General features: G+C 36.5%; 1 long non-coding RNA gene across 1 annotated transcript in view; it reads left to right on the top strand.

Moving 5' to 3' along the window:
- The first annotated feature begins 19,758 nt into the window (after window positions 1–19,758).
- The window catches only part of LOC122808126, a 542,464-nt gene continuing 536,677 nt past the window's right edge, over window positions 19,759–25,545 (top strand). Inside the window, exon 1 of the long non-coding RNA XR_006365794.1 lies at window positions 19,759–19,882. This is a non-coding gene — a long non-coding RNA (uncharacterized LOC122808126). The remainder of the gene's footprint in view (window positions 19,883–25,545) is intronic.

The following is a 25,545-nucleotide window of genomic DNA, read 5'->3' as shown; positions in this document are numbered from 1 at the left end:
GTTATGTGGCGGATCCTAGCACTCGACAGGCAGCTCACCGTGACCTTCTCTTTATTCAGCCTGGTGAGTGGGACGTCAGTGTGTCTGACAATAGAGTCACCTATTACAAGAGTATCAGGTGTGTTATTTAGCCTTAAGGGCTGTGGCTGCTTGGCACACTGACTTTGTGGGCTATGTGTTGTGCGTGTTTTGTTTTGAGGTAGCGTTTGCTTGGATGTCTGCTTTGGAGGTCTCAGTTGCTTAGGTAGATTTTTATTTAGAGCCTCCGAGTACGTTTTTGTGTATTTATGTGTTTGGTTCGCTGATGTGGTTGCAGTTGGTTAACCAGGATAGTCCATTGGGCCAATAAGAACCCGTTTTCAATGGAGTCCTGGGGAGAAAAGCTCCAAAACAAAGGTTACAAAAATTATTACAGCAGCTTACAATTTCAAATTATTAAACTTGTAATGAAGGAATGAGTTGTGTTTTTACCTTTTTCTTTTCCCCCTTCTCTGCACTTACGCAACCTCTTAATTGGTACTTTTAGAGACTGGGATTGTGGGGAAAGGCACCCACATTCAGATGTGTGGTTGGGCTCCGATCCCTTGCAAAAATGCTAATAAATGATTGTTTTGCAGTATTTTTATCTTTGTAACATTTTGTGTTTATTTTCTTTTGGGTTTCTTTCATTTCATCATCATTAACCCCCCTTTTTCCCCATTTTCTACATAGGGTTGGGCGGTTACATCAACTGTCATCATCTCCCTTGAGTCAGTGTCTCACTCCTACCTTCTTTGACAGTCATACTTGACTGTCACAGGTCTTCTTTCACACAATCCAGTTCTTTTCTTTATTCAAAAAATAAACTCTCCAAACACGGCTACAAAAACGGCTGTTAATATATACACAATAAAATATTTTTATTTAGACGGGTAAGCACTTTCACAGAGTACCCTCTGCTTCTTCAGAACATTATAGCAGTAGAACAAGTAACCTCATTTAAAAACACGTCCTAGGTAATCACTACTTAGTAAAGTCAAATGTCTAAGAGCAATTAAGACATCAAGTCATCAATAGGTAAAGTAATTTGAAGCATAAACAGTTCATAAAACAAATCCTACTTCACTCTTAAGGACTTTTCTTTGTTGGACGCATTTTTTTCCTGTTGCCTTCTTGTCTCTCTCAAATCATCTTAACCAGATTGTTCTCTGCTTTCTACAGTAATCTATTCTCTTTGATGTTCTTTGCAATTGGAGCTACTTTGACTTCTGCTGTGATGTCCTTATTTCTTCATCTGCCCCACAGTGTGCATCCTACCACCCTTCTTAGGCACTTTATCTCCATTACCTCTAGCTTTGTCAACTTCTCTGCCTTCATTGCTCAGGTTTCTGCACTGTACAGTAGTAATGGTCATATCATTGTTTGGTAGATCTTACTTGTCAACCTCTTTGGCATTCTTCTGACACATACAACCCCTGACACTGTGTGCCATTTGACTGCAGCCCCCATGATTCTAGCTTTGACCTCTTCACTCAGACTTCCCTTCTCATCAATTAACCCTTCAAGATACATGATGTTGTTAACTTAATTCACTACTTCCCCTTCTATCACAATTTTCAGTGCTTCTTCTGATTTCTCCCATTCGTTGCAGTTACATCTGTCTTATCCATGCTGAAATGTCATTCTGTGTGCCTTCAGTTCCACATACCATTGCATTCCCTTGTCCTTTGCTGAAGTTCTTGTTTAGAGTTTTCTTGTAATGTCATATTATCTGTGTACAGCATCTTTGTTGATCTGAATCCTCCGACCTGTTTGCTAATGTAGTCCATCATCAGTATGACCAGTAGTGGGCTCAGCGCTGAACTCTGATGCGCACCCACTCCTACTGGCAACCATCCTGTGAGCGAGAATACTGTTCATACTTGTGTCATTGGGTCCTTCTATATAGCCTGCACTATTTTTACCAATGTTTCTGGGACTTCGAACCATGACAAAACTGCCAAAATCAGCTGTCTTGGGACCTTATCATATGCTTTCTCCAAGTCTAGGAATGCTCAGTTGGATTCTTTCCTCATCTTTAGCTTCTTCTCAACTGTCTGTCTCACTGCAAACATCTGGGTGGTTATGCTACAGTACTGATCTGAACTGCTCACCTCCCACCTTACTTTCTACTTTATATATTTGTTGATCAGTGTTCCTTCCAAGAACTTTCATGCTATGTGACATGAGATGGATACCTCTATATTGTCCACAGTTATGAATGTCCTCTTTGATCTTGTACATTGGTACTAGTATCCTTATTCTGCTGTCATCTGGGATACGTTTTTCTGTCCATACTGCTATGAGTGCCCTCAGGAGCCATTTCGCACCTAACTCACCCAACATCTTGATCTTATCTGCCATGGCCTTATGTAATCCTGCTGCTTTCCTTGACTTTATTCTCCTTAATGCTGTTCTTATTACTTCTAGGGTGGACTGTTCTTCTTTTATTTTAGGCTTTGTCTGAGGCAGTACAGCTTATGTGGATGATTTCTTCATTCAGAAGATGCTGGAAGTACTCCTTCTATCTGCCTTTGTTTATTTGTGGACTTGATGATTTGTTTGTTGGTGTCTGACTGTCTGCTTTATCCTTCTGTCTTTTTCTTGTAACCTGATGGAGTTTCTTTATACCATCTACTGAGTCATTTGGTAGAGGCTGGTAGAGTGACCTTTTTCTTCACTGTTGCAACTGCTGTCTTAGCCTGTTTGTTAGCCAGCTAGTTTTCCTTTTTAGCCTGGTCTGTCTTTTCTGTCTCATATTTTTTCCTGTTCTCCTCCTTTCTATTGATGACTTCCTGCACTTCTGCAGTCCACCAACAGCTTTCCTTTTGTGCCTTATTTCTGCACCTGGCTCATCTGCATATCTGTACTATAGTCCTCACAAATGCTGTTTTGAGTCACTGCCATTCTTCTTCAGCTCCACCTATTTCCTCTTCTTCCTGAGATGCTAGAGCCCTGAGTAAGTCTTTGAACGCTTGTGCTTTCTCTCCAGTCAACTTCCAGGTCTTCAGACTAGTCTCTGTTGACTTTACAGCCTTCTCTAACCACTGTTTGCAACTGATTGTGATAACCGGTGTTTTTTTTTTAAGCACCTTTATTGAATTATCATTTGTAACATAAGCAAATGTACATTTATATAAAAGTAATCAAACCATATTAATAAGTTCATATCTACAAAGTTATGGATCATATATATTGTTATATATCCTATAATCTAAGCAGTCTTACATCAGTTATTCAGTTCCTGCCTTTTCTTGAACCTCATTCCTCCAAAATATTTTTCTGCATGTATTGTTCCCACAGTTTACAGTTTTGTATTTAATTTGCTCCTACCCTTTTCTAAAGATCCTGCTTCCTGTTCTTTTGTATCTGTTACAATATTCACTACTACAAGTATAGCTGGTTTAGATTTTGATTTCCATTTTCTAGTAATTGCTTTTTTGGCAGCCACCAACTTTAAACTTAATAAGGCCTTGCCATGTCTAGGCAGTTCACATCCTGTATCCCAGCTCAAAAAAATAATTTCTTTAGTTACACTCATTTGCTTGCCCATTATCCCTGACAGAGTGCTCTGTAGTGAATTTTTTAAAGTCTGCCAGCTCATTACCACTCAGAACATATGTTCCTAGTTACCTCTTACTTTTCACCGGCAAGTACACATGCTCAATTTTAACGACATTAGTCAGCGTGACCAAATCACCTAGAGCCAATTTTTGCACTGTTGAGTAGCTAGCCCTGACATGGCATGCAATTTCTGATCCATGTTCTCCTACCTAAAGAATACTGCGCACCACAGTTTCTGGGGTGAGTTTTGAGATGTGGGAGGAGCTCCACAGGGAGAACATGCAAACGCCATACAGGCATTGACTGTAGGTTAGTATAGCACCTTGTACCTTGCGGATGGGAAGCAAAGACCTTAAACATTATGCCAACTGTGTCTTTTATGAATATTCTTTCATTTATAATGTGTTAAGTCCAGATTTAACAGTGCCAAATTTGTTTTATTCTAAACCCTGTTGGCATGCTGTTGTAGTTTTGGAAAGTTGCATATTTTATCAAATGCAAAAGATAACATTTTGAATGCTGTTAAGGTAAAGAAAAACACACCAGTACTGAAGGAGATTAAATTTTAAGCAATATAGCTGTGCACTATACATCTGTACTGTTGTCCGCATGTATGATTTGGCAAAATTTTACGCCGCATGCGCTTCCTGACGCAACCCTCCCCATTTATCCGGGCTTGGGACCGGCACAAAGAAATGCACTGGCTTGCGCAGATCCGCTGTGGCGACCCCTAACAGGAGCGGCCTAAAGAAGAAGCTATACACTATATAGTTGTTATTTTTGCTGAGCACAGTATGTCTTTATAACTGTTTGTATTTATTGCAAAAGTTATCACATTTGACACAACCCACTAAGTGATATAATCTGCCTTAGGAAGGGGTAATCTACAGTTACACCCCCCCCCCAAACAAATTTATTTAAATTCAATTAAATCAGTACTCTTTTTCTAGATTCACCAAGTCTGCATAATTTAAAATGTCAGCCCTGTCTTTACCATCCCCACAAAGTTTTTCATCTTGCTGGTGTTTCATTATTCTTGGCTAAAGCTGTTTCATTAGGTATGCAGAGAAGGGTAACTCAAATCTGCATAATTTTTACATTTGAACCCTGTCTTTGCTACCCCACTGAAGCTTTCAGCTTGCTAGTGTCTCAGTATTTTTTGTTTTTTTTTTTCATCTGAGCCTGCTAGTTTCCTTGGTTTCATTTTTCTTAGCGCTGTTCTTACTTCTTTTAGAGTGGACTCCACTTCTTTCATTGTAGGCTGTGTCTGGGGCAGCACAACTTCTGAATTATCACTTAAGCCATAGGCAAACATATATTTGCATAAATGAAAACAAATCATATTAACATGTTTATATGTATTTTTATGCATGTTTACATGGATTATATGGCTTTTATAACCTATTATTTATTCTGTTACATAATGATGCATGACAAATATATAACATACATATTAGGAACTCTGTTCTATCTTGTATATAATGTAGGGTCACCTTTATTGCTTGCTTATATTTTGCTTGTTTTCTTTTATTGTATTTACAGATTGTACTACTTTGTTATTGTCTTAATATTTGTAACCATTGTTTGATTTTTTTAATTCTGTTTAATGTGCACTGTGGAGCTTTTCTACCTGGGCCTCTGCTGAAAATGAGTTCATACCATGGGCACTGTCATCAGTTCCCCTAGTGATGTGGACATCCTTCAAGAGGGTCTCACCCAAACATATGACTGGTGGGAGAAACATGGCCTCAAACTGAATGCTAAAAAATGCATTATCATGCCCTTTGGAGAGAGTGACGTCCCCACAAATTACTACATTAATTACAAGGTCCTAAGCATGCAGTCAGTAGTGAGGGAACTGGGCACCCAGGTTGATAGCAAACTGACTTTTGACCACCATATTGCCTCCATTGTGCAGAAAGCTTTATACATAGCCCACCTCATTAGTAAGGTTATGTCATCCAGGGACAACGTGGTCATAACATCCCTGTATTTTTCCCTTATAAGACCCATTATTGAGTACAGTGCCCCTTTCGGCATGTACCTCAGAAAGCACATGCAGCAGCTGGAGAGACCACAGAGGTTCCTCACCAGGAGAATCCAGGTCCTGAAACATCTACTCTACACAGATAACCTAAAAGCCCTGTCCCTCTGTTCAGTCTAATAAAATACACCCTGGGATTCCACCTGTGTCCGTGCTGGACAGGGGCATCAGCTGCTGACTTGTCGGAACATGGGCTAAATTCTTGGCTAGGCTTGTAAGGGCCTCAGGGCCAATAGTCTAGTAACTTCCTATGATCCCAGTCTGTCCTTATTTTTTGAGTTCCTCCCTGCTTCATTATCATCATCATCCCTTTCAACTTTGAATTATAGCTTACTGCTTGTGTTTTTTTTTTTTTTATATATATATATATATATATATATATATATATATATATATATATATATATGAAACTTAACCATGTAGTTCTAAAATATCCCTTCAAAGTAGGTAATCCTAAACCAGCTTGTTCTATCGGAAGGAGCGACTTATCCCACTTGACCCTTGACCTTTTCCCCTACTAGATAAAATCCTTCAACTCTATTAATTACTGTCCGTAACTTTTCCTCTGGTTGAAAAATTATGCCTGACCTGTAGATACACCTAAAGGGACTAAAACCATTTACACTGTTTTTATCATGTTATCCATATCCATAAACAAGAACTTTCAGTTTCTCAATTTTATCTTACCTTTTGTTTAGTCTCTTCCCACATATCCTTAGCTGCCATAACAGAATCCTTTTTAATCCATACTCCTAAATACTTCATTTTTTTCATGCCCCCATAAATATTGATATTGCTGAACCAATTCATGTGTGCGTACATAGTTTAACGCTATAGCCTTTGTCTTATCTTAATTAATTTTACATTCCAAAAAGACTTAAAACTGTCTCAGAATGTTTCACAGCACAGAAATGTCCTTTTCTGGTTTTATCAGGTACAAAGTAATATCTTCTGTGAATAAAGACAACTTTTCCTGATTACCATACCAATTATATCCTTGAATTTCTGAGTCCCTTGTTTTCTTTGCCATTGGCTCGAAGTGCAAAGCAAATAACAGAGGGGAAAGAGGACGCCCCTGCTTGGTTCCTCTGTTCATTCACAACTTATCAGAGAAGAACCCTCACGCATTCATTTTCACCTTCAGTCCATCATGTAACCTCCTAATTAACCTTATTATTGTTTCAGAGAATGCAAATGCTTCCATTGCCCTTTTCATAAAATCCCAGTTTACTCTGTCGAATGCTTTCTTCCCATCAAGATCCAACAACAGTGGTATTTTCTTACATTTCACTTCCCTCTGGATCATCATTGTTTTACTGATGTTGTCATATGTTTGCCTTACCTCCACAAACCCACATTGATCCATATCTGTCAATTTTGGTAATGACTTTGCTATTCTTTTAGCTGTTATTGAGAAACGCTTTATAATCATGGTTTAAACTGAAATGGGGCTGTATGAAGCTGGGTCTGATGGGTCTTTACCATGTTTAGGTATTACAGCCACCACAGCTTTATCTAGGATATTGGTGCTTATCCTTTTAAAATACCTTTAAACAAAACCCTCCAGATCTTTATCTCTTTTTTCCCTCTAGCTTCCAAACTTCCACAGGAATACCATCTAGTCCTGAAGAATTTCCTGCAGATTGATTGTACATTACTGTTTTTATTTAATCTCATCCTATCTTAACTATTAGCTGGTGTCTCAATATTCTTGGCCAGAGTTGTTTCAGTGGCTATGTAGAGAAGGTTGTCTTTCTAACACAGTCTGGCTTTTCTATTGCAGTTGCACTATAGTAGTTAATCAATTTAACTTAATTCTCAAGCATTAATTCTTTTTTTGCCCCCTCATCTCTTGTCCTAGATAAAGATCTGCATTAGCCTCCAGCAAGCAACCATACCTCTTCCCCCTAATCTGCATTGTCTCCAACTGTGAGGGCCATCACTAAGCAAGCTAACAGAACAAAGGGTTCCTGCACTTAGGATAAGCAAGATTTCAGCCTGCATTAACAGCCCTGTATGTTAGTGTTTTTGATTCACTGCTACAAATAATCGTAAGTCCTCTCAAGTAATTGTATTAACAATTGCCCTATTGCTATGCTGACCACTGTAAGTATGCCATGTGACTTGGGATATAGTCAGCACCAACCCCTTTACTCTGGTCCCAGTATAATAGTGCTTTTGTTAAACATAATCTGCTTGTTAGTTACCCTCCCACTAGTAGTGCGTCATTCTTCCTGCCCCACTCTCTCTCTCTCTCTCTAGGTTCCCAAATAATACATCTGTAACATATATTTTCCTTGCTGCATAGAACAAATTCAGTATTGAACGTAACCTGTAAATGTTAGATAATATTGCCTTTTTCAAATGTAATCTGCCTGTTAGTCCCCTTTCCATTAGAATAGTGCATTCATTCCCCCCTGCCTCACTGACTCTGTAGTTTCCTCTAGTTATACAGCTCTAATATATATTTTCCTTACTTCATAGAAATAATCTTCTTCTAACAGTATTGAAGTAAACGTATACATTTTTAGAGTAATACAAACAACACTAATAAAATTTAAATTGAATAAAAACAATTTTCTGCAGTCAGGAAATCTCAGATTTTTTTGGCCAAACTACAGTACTGCTAGGTACAACCTGTTCTGTTCACCTTCACTGCATTCTGGCTCCCAGGTAACCACTTTTAGTATAAACATACACAATTTCACCCACCTAATCACTGATCCTAGAAGAATCAATCTGGAAAATAGTATAGCTACCACCCTGGGCTGATTATTAGGAAGTCACCTTAACAAAATAAGCTCCCATGGCGCTTTAGCAAGTATACTTAATGACCACTTGCCCATATATGCCACAAGACAATGCATACGTCTTCCAGGGTACACACATATAAATCCTTTCACAAAATGAACAACTTTGACCCAGAATTGTTTAATACCTAACTAACAGCCCATAACTGGAACATCCTAAAAATCTTGCCAGTATTTTGGGAACCATTAAACAGCTTCACCTTCCCTTAGGGTAAAAGCGGTGTAAAATAACCATGTTCCTTGGCTCACACCTACACCAACAAATTAGGGAGGAATAGAGATAAGTCTAAAAGGTGTGGCTTAGTAGTAAAACAGAAAAGAATCTTCAACAATATAAATAAATATGAAATAAACCCAGATGTCAGATTCAATTTGCCAAAAAAACTGTATTACTCCAGTTTGCATAATAGTTGCTACAAAAAGTCTAGACTATTCTGTGCCACCATATCTAAAATGCTATACCCTGGTTCAAATGGATAACCAAACCCCAACCCCCACTTCTCACCAGAAGAAGCAGACAATGCTTTCAAAGATCACTTCATCTTTAGCATCACTAAACTACTACACAACCAAACTGAAAGCAAATCAACCTTCTCTGATAATCTGACATCCCCACAATCTCACTTCCCAGTTCCATTAATACTTGCTCTTCACTTTCAACCAGTATACACCATAGCAGTCAAGAAGTACCTCAAACAAATTAAAGAGAGTACACTTGGTCCAGATGGAATTCCTGGTGATTTCCTATAAAAATAGCAGCAAACTAAATTTTCTTTCTAGTATCCATTTTCATAAATAGGTCTAGTGAGGAATCATATGCCCTAGTCATATGAAAAAAAATCTGACATAATCCCACTTCACAGTGGAGGTAACTCCAATGATGTAACCAACTTTAGACACATTGCCTTCCTCTTCCTCTTTCAAAAATCCTTGAAAAATGCATTCATAAGCAATTAATGACACATATACAAACAATCTCCTTACCCCCACACAATTTCAGACCAATGCACACAGCACTACTGCAACTCACCTAACCTTCAGCAACACTATTAACCTAGCCAGAAACAAAGGCCAGTTGGTTTCTTTTGTGTTTCTGGATCTATCCAAAGTTTTCAGTACTGTTTCCCATAACCTTCTTCTAAAATAACTCTCTTCACTCAGCCTGTCAAATTCCAACATCTAGTTCTTCAGCTACGTTTCCAGTAGAATTCAGTCTGTTAAGTGGATTAATTCCTACTCATCCTTCCTACCCGTCAAAACAGGTGTTCCCCAAGGTTCCATACTAGGGTACTGAGGCCACTGCTTTTCAACATATTTACCAAAAATCCACACTGAGCCAAGTGTCAAGCATCTCTCATACAATCTGATGATGACTCCACTTTAATCTGTACTGCCAGTAACCCAGTTACTCTACAACACATCACCTAAGACATTTTCATCAGCTGAAAGCACAATAACTCCCAGCTTATACTCCATCAAAAAACAAAAAAACAAAGGTACTTTTATTCCTCCCAAAAACCCTTACATACTTCAAACAAAATGTCTCAATAACAGCTACTGATAACATCCCTTTAGAAGTCATCCCCCGTACTAAGCTGCAGGCATGACAGTTGATGTTAACCTGGAATTTGATTTACATGTGCAACAGGTTATCAAAAAACTCAACAAAAAATTAAGGACTCTCTACAGAACAAAAAAAAATGCTTAACTGATTCATCCAGGAAACTCCTTGCCTCTACACTCTTTCTCCCCCTTTTACTGTATGGGTCCCCAGTAGTGCTTAAAATTCAAGCTTCAATCCAAATAAACTAAACCAGTGCTACAATAAACTAGCAAAATTTGCCACTGATTTATCAAACAGAAATCATCAATGATTAGCCCTAAAATGCCTTGATTGTCTTGAATTACCCAAGCAAGTCACTTACACACACAACTCCTCCTAGTCCACAAATTAATATACAAACCAGAATAAAGCAAAGTCCTACTATACTTATTGCACGCATACACCTCTGTTAGGCCACGTCTATCTGAAAAAAATGCTCCTCACTACCTATAAACCACACCTGTCAGCAGGAACCTCTCTGTATTATAGCTATGTAGCCCACTCCTGGAATCCTCTTTCCTTATCCCTTAAACATATTAGAAACCTTTCCAGTTTAAGACTAATCAAATAAATATGTGTCTGATACCTGTACCTGCACAACTCCATAACAGATGCATGACCACCAACTCATTGCAAGAACGTCTTTCTCACTATAAGTTTACTAACATCTCTATATCTTAGCAGGAAGTGATGGCCTAACAACAAAATAATCTGTCACATAAATGATACCTACCGTATTACTATTGTATGCTCTTCTAACTCGTCATCTAGCACTTAACTACTATTCCCTGTCTAGTATCCTTCCATAACATTTTCATCTCTCTAATAATAATAATAATAATAATAGTAATTATAATAATAATAATCAACTCTGTTTCCATATCTTTAATTTTCCCTCTTGCATTTCACTCCTCCTTATTTCATTCTATTAGTCTATTTTGGCAGCAGAATACTGTGTCATTTCCCACATCCACATATTATTACAAATATAGCCAATATTTTGAATAACTGTATATTAAATTTACTTGACATAGCCTATCCACTTTTGCAAAGTGTCTTACTACTTGCAGTACATATTGTATTCTTGATCACAGTTTCTGCTAGCAATATACTGTAAATGTATTTCAATCTGTTGTATAAGCTGTTATCCCCTCTACACATGGTACACCCCAATATATTTTAAAATGTTTCATCTGTTGTGGGGTTTTCCCCCTTGTATATAATTATTTGTCAGCTTTTGTAAAATGTTTTTGTGTGTGCATACGGATTCCTTCTCCTCAGTTCACTATAAAATATTTAATATGTTGCAGGAATTTTCTCCCCTTGTGTATAGTTACTCATCAACTGTTGTTTAAACGTTTTTGAATCTTTGTGTATCTTTCCTCCCCAGGCCTCTGCTGAAAATGGTCTATTGATAAGGCCCATCTCTAACTAAATGGAATAGGTTAATTCAAGCACAAAAAGGGAAATTGGCTAGGTTTACTAGCCTAGTACTTACCTTATTAATCTGTTGGATTAGTCGACTTTCCCATTTAGCAAACAAATAAATAAATAAATGACATGCAACAACTATTGGTTGAGTTAATGTGACCATTTTGTCACTATTCCCATCAGCAGTATAAAATCAGGTATAATATGCCAACACTAGATCTTTGAAGTTACTCCCTGGTAAAAAGGTGAGAGTGGAAGGGTTAAAAATTGCAGACCTGTAAACTTGTTATATTGTATACGAATCACATAAAAAACAAAACGGAAAAAGGACCAAACCAACACTGCAATCAACCGTTTAATAGAATGAATGAAATAAAATAAAAACTGAGCGCTTTCATCTACATTCAGATTTACAGACTTCATCAGAGTGATTGTGTCTACCACTGATGATACTGTTAAATGCAAAAGGACAACCAATCATAGACAAAGGCAGTGCACATTGCAGGGTGATGTCACAAACACTGGTTAGATGGGAATTGTAGTATACTGTATGCATGAATAATATGTGGGTAAAATTCATTACACAAACCCATTGCAAATTTAAAATTGTAAATATATAACTGTAAATATTTTAATAAATACATAAATACTAAAATCACAATGAAAAAGGAGTTTGTGTTGTCGAACAGCTGAAGTATAATTTTCTAAAATCATTTCACTAATACTGTTTATAAATGTGACGAAAGGAGGTACTGCTAGCAGAGCTAGCTGGAATTTTGTAAATAATTATATGTCATTTGTGAATATCAAACTGATTTATACAAGATGCTGGTGTTAAAAATGTATTAGAACTGAATGTCATGGATATATCAAACTGATTTGTACAAATGTTTCTGTTGAAAAGGTATTTGTAAAGTGCTTGTGTTTGAAATGTATCCACAGTGTACCCTACTGGAGAGAACAAAAATGTACATGCACTGTTGTAACTGTTTAAGTGTATATGTTTTAACAGAGGAAACTGGAAGGTTAACCTCAGTCCAGCAAACTTTAAAATAAATCTGAAATTAAATCACTTTACAGGTAGGTCATAAAGATGCTATCTCACAGGTTTCAATGCAGCCAGAGACACAAAGTCTATACTAGGAAGATTTCTGTATTTAGGGGTGAACTAAATGCCACTCAGGAAGAATGGAAGTGTTTAATTGTTTTACGACTTCCAGAAGCTCAACAGATCTGAGCAAAGCTCTTGTGTGTGTATTTTTAAAACGTAAGTGTTAAAATCCTGGTAATTTCCAGGGTTGGTGATACTGTTGGAAACAGAGTCAGATGTCCAGATGTATGTGATGTCATTCTGTATAGAAATAATGTTTTAATATTAGAGGAGACTGATGTCTCAGAAGCATTCTGTATTCTGTTTTGGGCCTGACAACAGGAAGGACCATTCACCACATCGTCTGCATTGCTCTGTTACTATAAGAATTATCTTAGATTCAGTCAGGAATATAGTGAAGCTTAGATTAGATATTGTTTTTCTTTATGTCTGAGCCTGTCCTTCAATGTTATTTTAAATATTTACTGTGATTTGAACTCTGCTGTCACTGTGAATATATACTTAGTATGTTCTTGTTATTTTATTATTTATTCTTAAATACATTTAAACCTTTCACTGAGGCTTATCTTTGTAGAGATATTTGAGAGTACTTGCATATTTATTTGGTGACAGTGTGTGGGCCTTGCTCAGGGTCAAACTACCATTTGTATTAATATTAATTTCATTCAGTATATTGGGTACCCTTGGAGGAGCCTTACGATAGCTGGCAGGAGTGTCTGATGGCAAGCATAACTACCTTATAGTCAGTGCAGAAGGGGGCATATTGAGTAAACCTGTGCCAGCCTTTCCCAGGTGTGTGTGTGTGTGTGTGTCTGTGTGTGTGTGTGTGTGTGTGTGTGTGTGTGTGTGTGTGTGTGTGTGTGTGTCTGTGTGTGTGTGTGTGTGTGTAAATGAAACCTCAAAGAGTGTGTGTGTCAGCTACTTGGGCAAGGTCATGAAGCACTGGACAGCTTGGACACTCAGCTGAGATCTCAACTCTATAGGTGTGCCAGTGGGGAGTCTTGTTAGAATTATAGTTACTGCTGGACTGGAGTCTCATAACTGTCTGTTTTGGGGGCCATTTCACTTTGCAATAATTTCATGTAAGCGGCATTTAATCTAATCCCATTTGATAGACAAATATAGTAGGCTATAGAGAATTAATGCCGGTGTGATGTAGGGTGTTAGGATAGTAGGAATTACAGGGTAAATTAGTGTACTATACTATTTGTACTTTACTAATGGTCACCCACATGTTGTACCCCCTGTCTTCTAGTTTGTGTTTGTGTATCGGCAGTGATTTCTCTGTGAGTGGTGTTTTCTCTTTTGTCTGCCATTCTGTGCCCATGCAGTTAATATATTTAAGTTAGGATGTGGGGGGTGCAGAGTGTTTTGGAGGAGTATTTGCTGTATATGAAATTTTAGATGAAATGCAGTTTGATTGTCTTAGATTCAAGTTTTAGATATTTTGTGATTAGGTAAAATTCTTAGCTAAAATGTAATTTCTGTAGTGTGTGTGTGTTTATTGATTTGAGTTGCCAAAGGCATGTTAGCTAGCTGTGCCATAAACAATGCATTTTTAAAGCTCCTGTTGATTAAACTGGAACAGGTACTGCAAGTGTCTGAATGCCAGTATCTCAAAAGCTGGTCAAGACAGCAATTCACACAATTCTGTTTAAGCACGATACACAGGACATATAGATTCAGCTTCGAACACAGCCTTTGGGTTTGCAGTGAGATCGTATTTGATTTGTTGGATACAGATAGTTGCAGAATTTCAGAATGAGATCTCTAAAATGTATGAATCTATTGCTTAGAAAAATTGCTTTTAGTTAGACCTGCAAAGTGACAATTTGTGCCTTTCACATGCAGTTATTCACAGATTCTTACACTGACATTTATGAAAATATTTCTGGTTTATCTCATCTCCTTAGTGACTAGTGGGAGCTTTATCAACACTGTTAAACTGTTTGGTTTTGTTGCAGGGAATATTATGAATGTTGATATCATTATTTACTTCTGTACTTCAGGGGTGACCACTGCCTGTGGAAAAGACACTGCATAAGAATAGATATCTGTATGTAACATATTCTGGTAGTCCTTACCCTGTTGTACTGATTTGCATTTCATATATCCAGAGTGCATACATCAGAAAATCATTTCATTTCTCCAATACTGCCTCTGTAAGGTCGACAGAAGGTGACATATTGTTTCTTATATAGTCAAGATTGTTTCACACTGTTATCATTCACTGCTGCTGCTGTGCTCTGTATCACTGGTGTTTTGATGTGTCCTACTGAAGAGTTGCTAATAGGCAGGGTTGGGCAGCACAAACCCAATAGCATTTGAGAAGATGAGTAGCCTTATATTATCTTCCTCTGTGAGGTCCTCAAAAATACCACCAAGTAAATAAATTTTAGTTTATTAAATTCAATGCCTGCAGTGCAGCAAACGGAATGAGTAATCCCACTGAAAATCTTCCATTGCTGTGTTTTATTTAACTGAATAGGTGGGCTGTTCCAAAGAACACTTCAACCACAGTCCATACCAGAGGCAAATAATAAGTATACAATCCAGTATAAAGCCATACTATAACATACTGGAGTAGATAATTAAATACATGAAACTTCATTAAAAATTGCTTTAACGTAATTGAACAGCAACATTTTAAATTCATATAATTATTTGAGCATTAACTTCTGAGCAATATTAACCTATTTAACATCAGTGCAATTAAGTTTTCATGTATAAAACCAATTATCATTCAAAAGTATGCAGTCTGATTGGCTAGACCAATTCACATGCCCATTGTAAATCCAGCATCAATCTGCACAAAACAGTTACAGATATGTCTGCAGAAGCTGCGGTGCCATGTACAGAACAGCCTTGCAACACAAGCCTAGCTTCTTGTCTGTAATTTGTGCATATAGATGAATATGTCACTGCTGACAGTTTCGTCTGTAGTCTGCCATCACCAGTACCCATAATCCAGTGTTATACTTTCAGGCATGCATGGGCTGTATTTCTGCAGTTATAACTGCAGTAGGGGTGGTTAATTGAGCCAGACAGTGACATCTGACATTGCAAATAAAATACTAATGAGATGCAGATGCAGATGGTATATGTTTAGGTGTTGAGGCAAATGTTAAGTCCAAATATTGTTTTGAAATGTGCTGCAGACCTCTTTGCAACATGCAAGACATGTCTGTGTTACACACAGGACAGATGTACACTCACACACACACACACACACACACACACACACACACACACACACATGTGCACATGTAAATGTACACAAGCACACACTTTTGTTATGTTCACACAGAAGCATGTGTTCTAACATGTGACTATTAGCTAGTGTACAGGTTAGGGCATACTTTGTGCTGTATCCTGCAAAATTCTTATTTTGAGTAGATACACTCATCCTTGCTACATGTTCTTTCTACCCATTCATGGTTCAAAGGCTATGATGCCATGCAACCTGCTCTGCCTTTGCCCCTCTTATAGGTGTCAACTGCTGTGTTCTGCTTCATGGCCCACAGCGCTGAGCTCCCCAGCTTGTTGCTGCATCTTATGTCTTTAGCCACAGTATCTTGTGGGTAGCTCTGCGTGTACCACTGACATAACTGTCATATGTATGTCTCTACAGTACACTTATCTGGTACTGAAGGAGGAGTGACCCTTTCTGTTAACTGCATATCTGTCAGAACAGTAGCCAAGATGCTGGCTGTCCTGTGTCTGGTATACTGTGCAGAGAATGACTGAATCTGACCACCTAAACTACCAGACATCCATGCATGGTTATTACATCAGTCTACTGACAGTGTGGTCACAACTAAGACATGGCTAAACAAAAAAAACTGATACAATGAAATTCTTCTTCCAGGCTACAACATTCTTAGATTAGACAGACAAATAAAAAATGGGTAGGGTAGCAATAATCTATAAAAATTCCTTGCAACTCTCCCTTTTCCCTCTCAAGCCATCACAATTTAGTAATGCAGAAGTACTCATCTCATTACTAAAAATCAATAATCGTCTGACATTATGCTGAATAAAAATATGCATACTCCCAGACTGAAACATCCATACTGCTGAAAATGACTTCGTTTGGTTCGCATTTAAAATCACCCAAGAAAAATTAATATTAGGTGACCAACAAAGACTGGCACACAGTAGTCTCTGATTCCCCCACTAAAGCCATAAACCATTATGGTCTTACTCAACTGATCACCACATCTAGTTGCTATAACAAAATTAGCAACAAGGAATCCACTATTGTTTGAATTCTTACCTCCTTCCCAGATAAAATCATTATCTTTGTTTGCCTGTCAATCTCTGTATGCGACCACCTTCCCATCTACATCATAAGGAACCAAAGCTCCATCCATAAACACTATAACATTAACCTAGCTTGTAACCTTTCGTCCTTCAACAAAGACACACTCATTACCAGTTTAAAAATGTCCAGTTAGAACATACTTAAACTCTTCCACTATATGAAATGGTATTAAACTTCAGCAAAACTTTCTTTTGCATTTGAAAAAGAAATAATGTGAGGATATATGTATGTCTCCCAAATATGCTACAAAATCTAGAAGATTTAGGATTTTTGCTTGGAAATGTTTACATAGATATTGTTATACTACCCCATGTATACTCCAGTGAAATTTTCCTTAGGTAGACAGCAAATGTTGGAGGTCTGATGGGGAAGAAAGAAGTACTTGGGAACATATTTTCTGGGAGTGTGGTGGGTTGGCGGACTTTAAAGATTCCCTACAGGATGCACTGTCGGAGATGCTGGGTGGATTAATTGGTATAGCGAGGGAGATGATTTTTTTTGAGTTATGATATAAAATCGGAATTGCCTAGACATGATAAGGTCTTGCTGTGTCTAATTATGGTGGCTGCCAAAAAAGCAGTTACTAGAAAATTGAAAAAAAAATTTAAACCAGCTATATCAGAAGTAGTGAATATAGTAACAGAGATAAAATAACTGGAAATGAGATCTTTAGGAAAGGGTAGGAGCAGTCTACATAGGAAACAATAGGAATTGTGGGAACAATATATACAGGGGAGGAATGAGGTTTAAAAGAAGGCAGGACTTAACTATATAATGTTTGACTGAAAATAATTGGGTAGGTTATAAGTGATGTATAATGTTTGCAGCTGGGAGTGTGTCAGTATGGTTTGTGATGTAAAATGCTTGCAACTAGGATTGTGTTGATGTGGTTTGTTTTCATTTATATAAATGTATGTTTTCTTATATCTTAAGTGATAGTTTAATAAAGATGTTTCTTGTTAAAAAAGGAACAGGAGTTGAATAATTTACGTAATTTTGTTTAGGTTATATGATATGTAGTAATATATGTGAAGTCTAATGTTTGTTTTAATACAGTTTGAGTACTTTTGTATAATGTAAATTTGCCTATGTCACAAGTAATAATTCAATAAAAATGTTTAAAAAAACAGTCTATAAACTACTGGTTTACAGAGACAGACCAACCGTCATATGCCATTTGTCGGTCACAGCTGAGTGTTCAGCTCAGGCATGAAAGACTAAGCACTTTTGACTGATAATGAGTTAGACCGGGAGACGTTCCTGCTGGTGATAATGTATCAGGCTTTACAGAAAAAATGTATCCATTGTTTGAAGCCACAAAAAGAAAGTAACCATAGCAAGTGCTTAAGCAGATGCAAAGCACATTTATCAGGAGAATTCGACTGACATGTCTCCAGAGAGAGTTTTCAAAGAAAGCAGTGCATCTTTCTTGAGAATGTGTAGAATGCTGTTAAAAGCAAAAAATGACAGTAAATATCACATTTCTGGGACTTATAGAATATTGTGAAAAAAAAGATACTTTAGTTGAAAAACAGACTCACTTCATTTTACCAATTTTCATTATATCTCTTTGGGGTACAACTAATTATAAAATAATCGCATTTACGTAGAGTGACGTGGTGACTAGAGTACTGTATAACTTGAAAATGTAATTAAAAAAAGGGGGAAAAAACTTTTTTCTCCCGTTAGTTATTTAAGGTTCTTTAGTATGACTTGGTGGATTTGAAGAAGAGATTAGGAATTGCTGCCTTTCCTAATAAAGATTCCTTTATTTCATTTTCTGTCTTTGACTCAAAGAAGGTTGTTAGAAAAAAATTAATATAAATTTAAGTGTGTTGGCATCCAAGTCAGTAGTACAGTTCTCCTTGTTGGGGAACTGTGGCAGTGTTCAAGACCTAGCATAGAAATAATACCTAGAAAAAAGTAAATTTAACCAAACAACTTCATATTTAGAAAGATAAGATGAGGCCGAACAACTTCATATTTAGAAAGATAAGATGAGGTTGAAAATGTTGGTGTTAACATCTACTTCTGTATGGTGTCGTCATCAGTGTATGCTTCAGCCAATAGGCAGATCTCATAGCACTAGCAAAACTATACTCATATCCTTCAAAATTTGTAAAATCACCACTCATCCTGTCATTAAATGCTTACAGTCTGTGCTCTTACAGATATGCAGTCAGTGTCAGAGAAAAAAATGTCACAAAGTTACAAAGGAGAAAAAAAGTACAATTGGGAGTAGGTTTGGGGTAAAACTCACATAAGGGGGGGGGGCTCTGATGCTTAACTCCACCTGATGCACCTACCTACTTTGTGTAATATTTTTCTCACAATGATCTGTGTCACTGTGTTAGTGTTTAAAAATTGCTTGGCAAAGAGTCTTTACTGGGAACAAAAGACCTCCTAGTGGTCACAATACTATTTTAACAACTAAAAGCATTGCCTTTTACTGTACTGTGTTAACTGTTCTGTCTTGTCATAGAACAGGTATGTGTGTGCGTGTGTGTGTGTGTGTGTGTGTGTGTGTGTATATATATTTATGTGTGTATGTGTATATATGTAAGTACACGTGTGTGTGTGTGTGTGTGTGTATATTTATATACACACACGTGTGTGTATGTGTATATATGTATGTATATGTGTGTGTGTGTGTGTGTGTGTGTGTGTGTGTGTGTGTGTGTGTGTGTGTGTGTGTGTGTGTGTGTGTGTGTGAGTGTGTCTATCTGTGTGGTGGTGATGGTGGTGCTGGCAACAGTGCATTTCAAAACAAGCTGATTTCATTTGTAGTAAACCTGTTAGTATAGTTTAATGATATTAAACTCTATCTGAATTTTTGTTTTTACTTTTTACAGTGCAAAATGTAAAGCTGTACCTCATATAGAACTTTTGGTCTTCCTTGAATCTTGTGTATGAGCATTGTTGTTATGTATACTTGAACCACTTCTTGATGATGAGAAAGCGGGGTGGAGGTACCCAGGTAAGTGAAAGCTGTATAAAAATGATCATATGCAGTGTATGCAGAAATGTATTGTGAATGGAACCACCATGATAAATAAACTGAGCCCAGCTTGTTGTCAGTATTAAATCACGTGGAAGATAACTGAAGAAGTGTCTTCTGGGAGATGGAGGCAATGTGTAGCTTTTCACCAGATAATTTTGCTAAAAAACAGAGCTTTTAATCTGTAGAAGTAGATCCAATCAGTGTAAAAAACAGACTATTGTAGGTAGGTTTTGTTAGTTAGTATTTGTCACTCCACCAACAGAACCAGAAAGCTTTAACTTGAAGCTTATGATTGTTGCCTAATTGATTGTTCAACAGTTTTCTTATAGCTCTTTTTATGTATCACATTCTGTATTATCAAGGCTTTGACAAGTTTAACTAATTGCTAATAGACCTGTATTAATGTAGACACACAGAAATTATGTGATAATTTTATACAGTGTAACTTGCTTCACAGAAACATACCTTAACAAAGCAAATTTATTCACATGCAATTTTTGACATACTATTATTTAAGTAAACTGATCTAGCACTTCTTTCCTTTATCCTGAAATGTGGAAGATATTGTAAATCAGAGCTAAGAAATAAAAAAAAGTCATATTAAGCCCCTCCCCATTACTTTGGTTAAATTGGGGCAGCTTTGAGTGCTGTAAGAAGTGAAAGGGAGGAAGTGCAAATGTGTTTTAACAACACTGAGAGCAGTGTATGTCAGTGGTCTGTTGCCAGAGATTGACATCTGTAGATGTATAGCAGACATGCTGAGCCTAGCAGTTAGTATCAGTGCCATGGTTATTCTGTCTTAGCACACTTTTCATGTTATAAACTTCACAGTTTATGTTAAATTTTCATAATTAGAAGCAGCAGCACTAGCCATCAAAGGTCAGAGTACCCACTATGCAAAACAGAGTTGGTTTGTTCTTGTTATAAAGAATGATAGTACATCCCTCTATTACCTTCACTAAATTGTGTCTGTCACCTTCATTAAATTGTCTATGTTCATGTGTTTATTAATAGAATATGTATTGCTAAGAAGATATGTTCAAAAGAAATATTAAACTAAACATTTAAATTGTAAATGTATGGAAGATTTCTTACCATCTGCTGAGAAGTGTGGGTCTGAGTCAAATAAATGAATCTAGATATCCAAACAGCAAAAAAGGCAGCTCTTCCATTTGTGTGTAGTAGATCAACTGTTTCAGGGGCATTATCAGCTAACTATGTTCTAGGGCTGGCATTGCTGTCTTTCTTCCTACATATGTGTGGTGCTGAATTACAACTAAAGAAGCATAAACCATTACATTTTACTTGACTGGTTGTGAAAGTATGAAAGATGAATTGCTTCCTATGCTGTAGAGTCATGAAATTTAAAACTGTGTTTCTTAGTCTAAAGTACTGGTTTATGTTAGGTATAATAATATAGTACCTATGTCTCTGATGGACAGCGGCAGCCTGTGAATCTTATCATAGACAATATTAACCTCAGAGTAAAAGCAAACTCATTCATAAATAAATTATCGACCTTAGACTTTGCTAATGGACACTCACAAGGAGTGGATCAGCGTGTAACATACAAACCTCTGATGCTAAAACATCAGAAGACTGGATTGTATTCCCCTACCAGGTATCTGAATTTGTTTTCTAATACTAACACTGTTGAAAAGCGTAAGAGGGTGCTAAATCCTTGAGTTGTGCCTTCATTTAAATGAAATATTAAAACAAGGTCCCACTTGTCTGAGTTGGTGGTACTTCATTGCACATTTTAAAAACAGCGGGGTTCTTCATATTTTATTATGTGCATACCTTTGTGCAATGCATTTTGAATAAATACACCACTATATACATAAAAAAAGAAAAAAATCCAACAAGAAACATCTTTATTGAAATAACATTAATGACATAGGCAATCATACATTTATATGAATGAAACAAACCATATTGACATATTTTAATTTGCAAACATTATGCAATATTATATACAACCAGTGTCAATCAAATATTACATAGTTCATTCAATTCCTGCCTTCCTTTAAACCTCATTCTTCCTCGAAAATATTATTCTGTATGTATTGTTCCCACAATTACCATTTTTCCATGCAATTTGTTCCTACGCTTTTCTGAAGAATCCCCTTCAAGTTATTTTTATCTGTGTTACTATATTTACTACTTATAGTATGATTCAAACTTTAAATTCCATTTTCTAGTAATTGCTTTTTTGGCAGCCACCAGGATTAAACTCAGGAAGATCTTACTATGTCTAGGCAAATCCGATTCTGTATCACATCTCAAAAAAAAAAAAAAAAATTCCTTAGTTATACCAGTTTGCTCTGCTTATATTTCTGATAGAGTATTCCGCAAGGTATTTTTAAAGTGTGCCAACTCATTACACTCCAAAAATGATGTTCCCAATTACATCTTTCTTCCCCATCACACCTCCATCATTTTGCGATCTACCTGAAGAAAAATTATTTTGATGAAGTGTGAAAACTATCATAGTGGAATATTTTTATAGGGAAAGAAAATACAAAAGAAAGACAAAGAGAAGATATTAACAGAGTTGGCACAAACAGTGATGAGGCAAAAAATGTTTTATCTTATATTTCAGAGGAATGCCTATTTGATAAACGTGATAGTAAAAGAAAATATACAGTATACAGATAGGACGTGTTACTATTATTTTTTTTTTATTTTAGACATTTGTTAACCAGGTAAGCCAAATGGACATAAGTTATATTTTCAGGGAGACTTGGAGCATTGTTTGGTAAAAAAAAACTAAAAATTGCTATTTTTTTTAGCAGTACTGGATTGTAGACCAAACCTTATGGAAAGAAGAGTGGTATATAATAACAAGAACAAAACGGACTGGGATTAATTAATCCTATGTTTAACTTCATTACATTTATTTTGGGTATTAAAGATAAGGAGAGACAATAATTATTCTTTAGTAGAGGCGCATTGGCATACATTTTGGGAAGGTCTAGAAATTCAGAAGATAAATAATTAAAAAATCCAGAAATTAAAATGCTTCAGAAAAATATAAGGTTTTGAAGAATACAGATGGAAGAGTTGACACAGAATTGAAAGCTTGGGTATATTAATATAATGCAGATATTATTTTGTGTACCCTTGGAAGGATTAGTCCAATTGTATGGTTAAAGTTATTAAAGCAAGGATATCGAGGTTTAAAATTGTATGGAATGCTAAGATTTCCACTAGATGTAAAGTTTAGACAAGTTGTTAGGTAAAGCAGAAATTAAATACAGAGTTATGGAGGAATAGATGTCTCTGAATACTTTTAAGGACCACACTTGGGTTAAAGAAATATGGAATAATATATAGCATATATAAGTGGCTACTTGAATGACATGACAGTGAATAAGATACTGTCTGGGTAAGTATGAGGGGATAAAAGAGTGGTCACTGGACTATTTAGATAAAATTGTATTTGAAGCCTTATGGATTGCATAATCAATAAGATATAAAGAAATACTGTTTAATAAGATGTGAGATATACAAGGTATGAAGAGCAGATTCAAGAAGTGGTTTTGGGAAAAGGGTTGGGGAGGATTAAAAGGAGCATAGCTAAAGGAATACTAAGATGGTGTATGTTTATGGGTCAATTAAAGCCTGTGAGTGAAGTTGTCAGTCTGGGACAACTGTTCCTGTTAGGAGGGTTAAACTTCATTACCTGATGATGTACAGTTTTGTGTGTTTGTATTAAGCTAGTAGGCTATGAATGTGTTTTAGGGTGTGTGTGTGTTTTTTGAGGGTTTTCATTAAAAGAAAAAGTTTTCTAAGATGTGACAGCTGCATAAAAGATCAACCTGTCAAACATTAGTGTACGCATGTAATGCAAAAACTGAAACTAGACATTAAAAAAGCTGTTACACATAACAGGTGTGAATAATAACTTTTTTTAATGGCAACACTTTAAATTATCTTTCTCAGATATATACAACAATGAATGCATAGTGAACTTCATTAAAAATGAAGAGTGCAAATAGCTGTGCTATAGGAGACACATTTGTAAAGAACTGAACATGTGAATTTGAGACACAAGGGATTTCAGGATGGTTATTCAGCAGAGCATCTGGGACAAAGGAAAAGGGGAGCACTTATATTAATTGCTAGTGAAGATCCAATAGTGATATAAAAGGGAAAAAGATAATGGTAGATTTGTAGTAGTAAGGGGCTACTGGCAAGGGAGGATGATTACACTGGCATGTATTCATATTCCAGCTAAAACTGCTACAGGTGGAGTTTAAGAAAAATCTGGTAGAAATGATGAGCTTTCAGCAGGAAATATTACTTTTCAGAATACAAAATGAATGCAGATAAAACAAAGGCAGTAGCTGTAAAGTATGTGCCCACATACACATTGGTTCAGCAATACCCATATTTGTATGGGTTAAAAATGATTGTGTTATGGCAGATAAGGATGTTTGGGAAGAGACTAAACAAAAGATAATATAAAAACTGAGAAACTGGAAGCTATGTTTTATGGATTTGGATAACAAGTTACAAGCAGTAAAAATTATAATAGTCTGTTTATTTTTATACATGGGTCAGGCATATTTTATCAACCAGAGAATAAATTGTGGATAGCAATTAATAAAGAGTTGAATGATTTTGTCTGGGAGGGGAAGAGGACAAGAGTCAAATGGAATAAGTTGATCCTTCCAATAGAACAAGGTGGTTTGGGATTACTTGACTTGAAGGGTATTTCAGAGTTAAACAGGTAAGAATCCTGTACATAACACAAGCAGAAAGCTATAATTTAAAGTGGGAAAGATAATTATGAAACAGGGGAGAAGCTCAAGAAACAAGGAGATACTAGGAATTTGAATGCAGATCCTCAAGGAGTATAACAATAACCATACAGAATATTATATTCATAAAGTAGCAGAAAGTATTCTAAGAACTAAGTCAGCTTGGAAATGGAGAAAGGAGACTTTGCCGATAGGGGTGACTGCAATTAGGGATACAAAGAATAGGCAAAAGGAGACTGGAATTTACCGGAGAAAACTGACAAAAGAACCAAGGTATTGGGAGCAAGTAATTAGAGAAGGAAAGGTAGTAGAATGGGAAGAGGTCATACATTTATTTGGACTGCAGGTTAGAGATTGCCTTTCCTATTAAGGAGTGATATCAGAGTGCAGTCAAAGAAAAAGAAAAAGGGTGATCCTAAGCAATAGACCAGCACTTTTAGAGTTTTTAGTAGAATGTAGAATGGAAGTGCTGTTAAAAAGGGATAATTAGTAGAGCATATAAAATATCACATGATAACTATAGGAATCAATCAGATGAGTTCAGAAAGCATTAGTAAGAGAGCTTGGATAAACATTTCACAAAGAAACAATTGTAGGATATATGTCTGGCTGGCAAATATGCAGCAAAGTGTAGAAGATTTAGGATCTTTGCTTGGAAGTGTTTTCATAGGTATTTATATACCCGTAGCAGACGCCAAAGAATTTTTCTTCAAATAGATTGCAAATGTTGGAGGTGTGATGGGGAAGAAAGATGTAATTAGGAATATATTTCTGAGAAGTGTACTGAACTGGCAGACTTTAAAAATTCCCTGTTGACTACTCTGTCAGAAATGCAAGCTGAGCAAATTGGTAAACTAAGGAAATTATTTTTTT

The sequence above is a fragment of the Protopterus annectens genome, chromosome 8.part0 (assembly GCF_019279795.1).
Source record: "Protopterus annectens isolate FY-2018-M chromosome 8.part0, PAN1.0, whole genome shotgun sequence".
Lineage (NCBI taxonomy): Eukaryota > Metazoa > Chordata > Ceratodontiformes > Protopteridae > Protopterus > Protopterus annectens.
Note: the sequence above shows the minus strand (reverse complement) of the source record. Positions and strands in the feature narration are given on the sequence as shown.